Here is a 6000-nt window from a genome sequence, read left to right as displayed (position 1 = left end):
GATAAGAAAATGCACTCATGAGAAAATAAATGTCCCGTAAGTCATAATTTTCCAAAACAAATCAATAAAGAAGGAAAAAATACTTTTTTACCCTGTAATCTTAAAATCTTGAAACTCACTGTTATTCACAAAAAATTAATAAAAATTTCTAGTAGTTGTACTCATATATACAGTGTTGAATTTGTTGCTCTGTTGATTCAATATGTTATTCCACAATAAAGGAAAGCAACAAAGTTGATGCAAAATAAAGATGTTGAATATTTCTGTCAATATACAACATCCACACTTCATACTCACTGAGGGATAAAGAACAGGAAAGCTACCAGGGGAGGCGAGGGGATCTGGAGTTCTGGTGGTGGGAGTTGTGTGGAGTTATACCCCTCTTACCCTGTTTTTTGTCAGTGTTTCCTTTTATATATATAATGAAAGAAGAAAAAAGAAAGAAAGAAAGAAAGAGAGACCCACTTGTCTTGGTCATTGTGATTTCAGGATTTCACTGTCAATTCCAAAATAAGTTTTGATTATCTAAAAATCATATCAGATCCCCTTTCCCCCTCAAAGTTAGTTCTTAGAAAAGAGATAATACAGTTTAGAAAGAAACTTCATTTGAAACCAGTACCATTGCTGAAATTGTCAGTCATATGTAGGTACCTATTTTCATGAAGCTGTTACTGTGTAGTCTTCTACATATAACTAAAATATTACCAATTACTAATTATTTTCTGTGTGACATTGATTTTTACCAAGATTGATTAGTTTTCATTCAAGAGCATAAATATAAACTAATCACTCTCTATAAATGTATATTAGCATTTTGTTATTTTAAAATTGTTGTTGTTTCCAGGGCTTCACTACTCCAGGCTAACTTTTTCATGAAAAAAGACAAAGAGGGAAAGACTCCAGGAAGAAAACTTCCTCCATATGTAGAGGCTAGTTTTGAAGTGGGATCCCATCCATGAGAAATCCAGTACATGACCCAAGTATTTTGCCAACCCTGCATGTCAGTATTTTAGAAGATTCCTACTAAGTGATAAGTTGAGCACAAATTTCTTTGTTTATTATTGAGGTAAGTAAAACATCCCCCAGTGCCATAAGAATTCACATGCAGTAATATAGATAGATAGATAGATAGATAGATAGATAGATAGATAGATAGATAGAGAAAGAGAGGGAGAGGGAAAGGGGGAGGGAGAGGGGGAGGGAGAAATAGTTGGAAAGTATATGGAAATTTTATAGATACTTGGGGAAATACGACAGGTAGGAGTAAAGGGAAATAGTGAAAGAAATTTGCTAGTTTAGAAATGGTTCACGATGAATAAGGCAAAACTGTCACACAAGCATGCATGGCTAATAAAAGATCAGGTACTTGACAGGTCTAAAGTGGTAGGATTGTGTTTAAAGAGATACATTGTAAGTCTTCAGATAGTAATTCACTAGCACTGACTTTTTTGACCTCCAAGTATGTTAATATCAGTTTAGTCTGTAACAAAAAGGCTTGTTAATCTTCCATTACAGCATCCTCCAGGCAAACAAACCTAGTACCTCCAGTATAGCCACACTTATCTTCACAACAATGTTGCAAGTTCCTTAAACACAGAATCTTTAGTGACAAACATCTTCATAACCTCAGCACTTAACTCAGTGTCTGGTTCAGAGAAGATAGGAAATAACATATAGAATGCCTGACTTAACAAGTATATGAATGAATGGATTGTTCAGCTTCTGTCAAATTTAAGATATTGTCAACTTGAGCAAACATGTATCTTCAGAATTTCAGGTTTCCAAAATAATAACTGTCCTTCAGATAACCATTCAATAATTTTGGAACACCGTGGCATTGCATATTTTAACATTTTACACATATTTGTTGTTAGCTAAAGAAAAAAAAAGAAATGCCTATTAAAATAGTCTTGTAATCTACAACTAACATTCGTGAAATATGCTAAATAATATTTAAATATTGGAATTTCCCAGTAGAACTAAATATCGCCTTAACTAGGATATAAGTAAAGTCTTCAGAAATATTTAAATATTTACAATATTGTCTTTTTGGGCAAGATAATAGTGTTATTTTTACCTCCTCAGTTTGGGAAATTTATAAACTATATTTATAAAGAGATGCATTTTTAGAAGCATTATTATATTTTTTATTAATCAGTTATATTTTTACAAATAGTTTGGGAAATGACATTAACATTATTACTGAAATATATAAAAAGGTTATCTCATGAGTGTGAATGCTTTTAAAGCACAAGAAGAATATTGTTTGGAATTCTAATAACAAAGTTAAATTGAGCACAGCAGAACTGAAGGTGACCTTTGTACCTCAAGCTCTTTATTTTCGGGTTATAGCCAAAGTAGCACATAAAGGTTTCTAAAAAGCAATTTGCCTTAAAGTGAAAAAGCATAATCTTTGCACCTGCCTGTAAACAACCCAAGAAGACTCTTTTTTTTAGTCTAGACCAAATTCACTTAAATTTTTCAATTCTCTCAGCCCAGAGTTTTAAAAGATCAGAGTAAAAGTTACAGAAATAACATTTGAGTAGTTTAAGAGAAAAGTAATTTGTGTTCAGGAGCAGATTTCCTAGAATTTACCTAATTTGAACTTCTAATCAGCTTCTGTGAGAATCAAGAAAATGATATGTATTCTTGAGTACTAACAGGCAAATGATGAAATTTACAAATGATTAAATTTGTAAGTAAAATATTTCCTGAAATTTTCATTGAAGACTCTTTACAACACAAAGATATGCATGTTTCTCTCTCTCTCTCTCTCTCTCTCTCGCTCTTGCTCTCTTGCTCTCTCTCTCAAAATAGAAAATACTATCTTCTATGGCATTTGCCATAAATAAAATGAACACTATTCAAGTTATTCTATAACAAAAAATATATATGCATATTTAAGAAACAGGGATATATATATACATATATGCATAATTTTTTTGTTTTTATGACATACAATAGAGTTTATAACACATAGGTACAATATCTCATCCTCCCCTTTGATAGGTGTCTAGGAGACACAGCATGACCCCAATGTCCCTTCATCCCATCCCCATCACTCCTTTCCCAGAGTTCATTGTTTTAGTATAATATACCATACCCAGTCCAAGTTTTGCCTTATGTTTTCCATCACTACACTTAATTTCTAACTTCCACCTATAAGTGGGAGAAATTGGTACTGGTATTTGTTCTTTCTCTTTCTGGCTAGTCTTACTCAAAATAATGCCTTCAAATCCTGACCAAGATATTGCAAAAGTGATGATCATTTCATCATTTTTGACAGCTACATAGTATTTCATTGTGTATATTTATTATGGCTTTCTTAGTCATTCATCTATCATGGGGCTTCTAGGTTGCTTCTGAATTTGGGCTATTATAAACTGTGATTCTATGAACATAGATATGCAGAAGTAATTGTAGCCAGGTGTTTTTGTTTTACCTATGTATATGCCCAGGAGAGAGATTGCTGTCATAAGGTAGGTCCATTTTTAATTCTAATTTCTGATTATTTTTAGACTGTTTCCCATAGGGGTTTAATCAATTTACATAACCACTACCAATGTAGAAAGGTCTCTTTTCCCCCATAGTATCTGTAATAGTTGATGTTTCTGTCTTTTCTAACATGTGACATTCTCACAGGTATCAAGTGATATCTCATTATTGGCTTTATTTGCATTTCCTGAATTATCAGTGACTTTGAGCATTTCTTCATATGTCTGGTGGCCACTACTCTGGATCTCTTACTTGGAGAATATTCTGCCCATATCTTGTCTTCAATTTTCATTGGTATTGTTTGTCCTTGTATTGTTGAATTTGGAAAATCATTTTTGTATTTTAACTATCAGTCTTCTGTTCAATTTATGACACAAAGATTTTCCCCACTATTTGGGGGAAGTTTCTTTGTTATGGTGGTAATTTCTTTTGCCATGCAGATAGTTTTCAGATGTAATCTCATTGGTTTATTTTATCTTTTGTTTTGTCTTGTTTTTCTTGCAGTCAGTTAAAGTGTTTCTAAAACTTACATGGAAGAAAATTCTGTCTGCGTTTTCCTCTTAGAAGTTGATGATTTCTAGCCTAACATTTAAATCTTTGATCTTCTATTAGTTTACCTTTGTATATGTTGAAATGTAATTGTTCAGTTTCTTTTTTCTGCATGTTTCAACCCAATTTGAACAAAACACCATCTGTTGAATAAGCTCTGCTTAATTAATTTGAGGCTTTAAAGTCTCTTGTCAAAAATTAGATGTCCATAAATGTGTGGGTTAATTTCTAGATTCTCAATTTTATTCTACTAGTGTGTGTGTGTGTGTGTGTGTGTGTGTGTGTGTGTGTGTGTGTGTGTGTGTGTATTTTGGTTCCAGTAGCAGGTCATTTTGATGATAGTGGCTCTGTAGTATTTTTTGATTTCAAGAAGTGTGATCCCTCCATTCTTGCTCTTATGGAAGCACCACATTTTATTTTTAGACAGGGGCAGAGAGACAGAAAGAATAAAAGACAACACCAAAGCTTCCTTCTACACAGTGGGGACCTGGCTCAAACCTAGCTCACACATGTTGCAAAATTGTGCACTATCCAAGTGAGCTATTTCACTGGCCTAAAAGCAAATTTTTGTTTTAATTAAATTTTTGTTAAATTATTTCAAGAGTATTATCAATTATCTTTTGCTATATAACAAATGGCCTAAAAATGTAGAAGTATAAAATAATAGTTATTTACTTCACTTTCAAATCTGCAATTTGGTCAAGTAATATAGACAAATTGTCTTTGCTTCAGCTATATTACTCGGCTAATGTTCAAAAGATAACATGAATTCAGTTGGTAACACTATTCTTGAGTAATTCATTCATATGGCCAAGAGACAACTCACAAGGAGTCCCTTGCTATGCCCAAGATTGGGATTCCAGTCCCACAACCACATGACTGCTGTCACAGCACAGAAACAAATCTCCAGTGCTATGGTCTACCTTCCTCTGTCCAAACGAAAAAGTTAGTCTTGGTGAAATTGTACTGGCTTAAGGCCCCGGTGCCATAGACACACGTCGATATAGAAAGAATTATTCACTCACACAACTGCCATAGACATACATCGATATAGAAATAATGATTCACTCACACAACTGCCTAGCAGATAGGAGAAAAATCCCAAAAAAACAGGCAGAAAATGTATCAACTCTCATGTTCTACCCTCAGAATGGAACATAAATTACTTTAAGTAAGTTAGAGAAGCCACAGAGGGGAAGATATAAATGAGAAGCCACAGAGAGAAAGACAAATACCAGATGATCTTACTTATTTGTGGAACTTAAATGAAGACACAAAAGGAAAACACAAAGTGAACATTGGAGTGAGTGCTGTATGTTGAACCAAATCAAAGGATTCTAAGGATAGGGGGAAGGAGAGGTCGAGATGTCCTAGTGCAGCAGGATACTCTCAAAAGACCCAAGTTAGAGGTGGGAATGTTTTATAGATAGGCAGATTAGAAATTGTATCCAGGTGTCAGCAATTATTCTATAAATGATTAAGCCCTCAACAAAATAATTTTTAAAGAAAGCAGACTTTAAGGAATTACTTCTGCCAATAGTTTAGAACAAACATATACATGAATATACAATATTTTTCTTAATTTGGTACTTATTTTATGTACACTTAATAGATTGATATAGAGATTTATAAGTATCTGTTAAATTGGTATACATTATTAACACCAATGAAAGTAGTGAAAGGGGGAGTCAGGCTGTAGCGCAGCGGGTTAAGCGCAGGTGGCGCAAAGCACAAGGACTGGCATAAGGGTCCCGGTTCGAACCCCGGCTCCCCACCTGCAGGGGAGTCGCTTCACAGGCGGTGAAGCAGGTCTGCAGGTGTCTAACTTTCTCTCCTCCTCTCTGTCTTCCCCTCCTCTCTCCATTTCTCTCTGTCCTATCCAACAACGACAACAATAATAACTACAACAATAAAACAACAAGGGCAACAAAAGGGAATAAATAAATAAAATAAATA

At 34.0% G+C, this 6000-nt stretch overlaps 1 pseudogene; it reads left to right on the top strand.

Moving 5' to 3' along the window:
• Positions 1–1311: 1311 nt before the first annotated feature.
• Positions 1312–6000, top strand: part of LOC132539722 (large ribosomal subunit protein uL16-like) — a 50485-nt pseudogene continuing 45796 nt past the window's right edge.

Source organism: Erinaceus europaeus, chromosome 8 (assembly GCF_950295315.1).
Source record: "Erinaceus europaeus chromosome 8, mEriEur2.1, whole genome shotgun sequence".
NCBI classification, from domain to species: Eukaryota; Metazoa; Chordata; class Mammalia; order Eulipotyphla; family Erinaceidae; genus Erinaceus; species Erinaceus europaeus.
The sequence above is the reverse complement of the archived record's forward strand: the minus strand, read 5'-3'. Positions and strand labels throughout refer to the sequence as shown.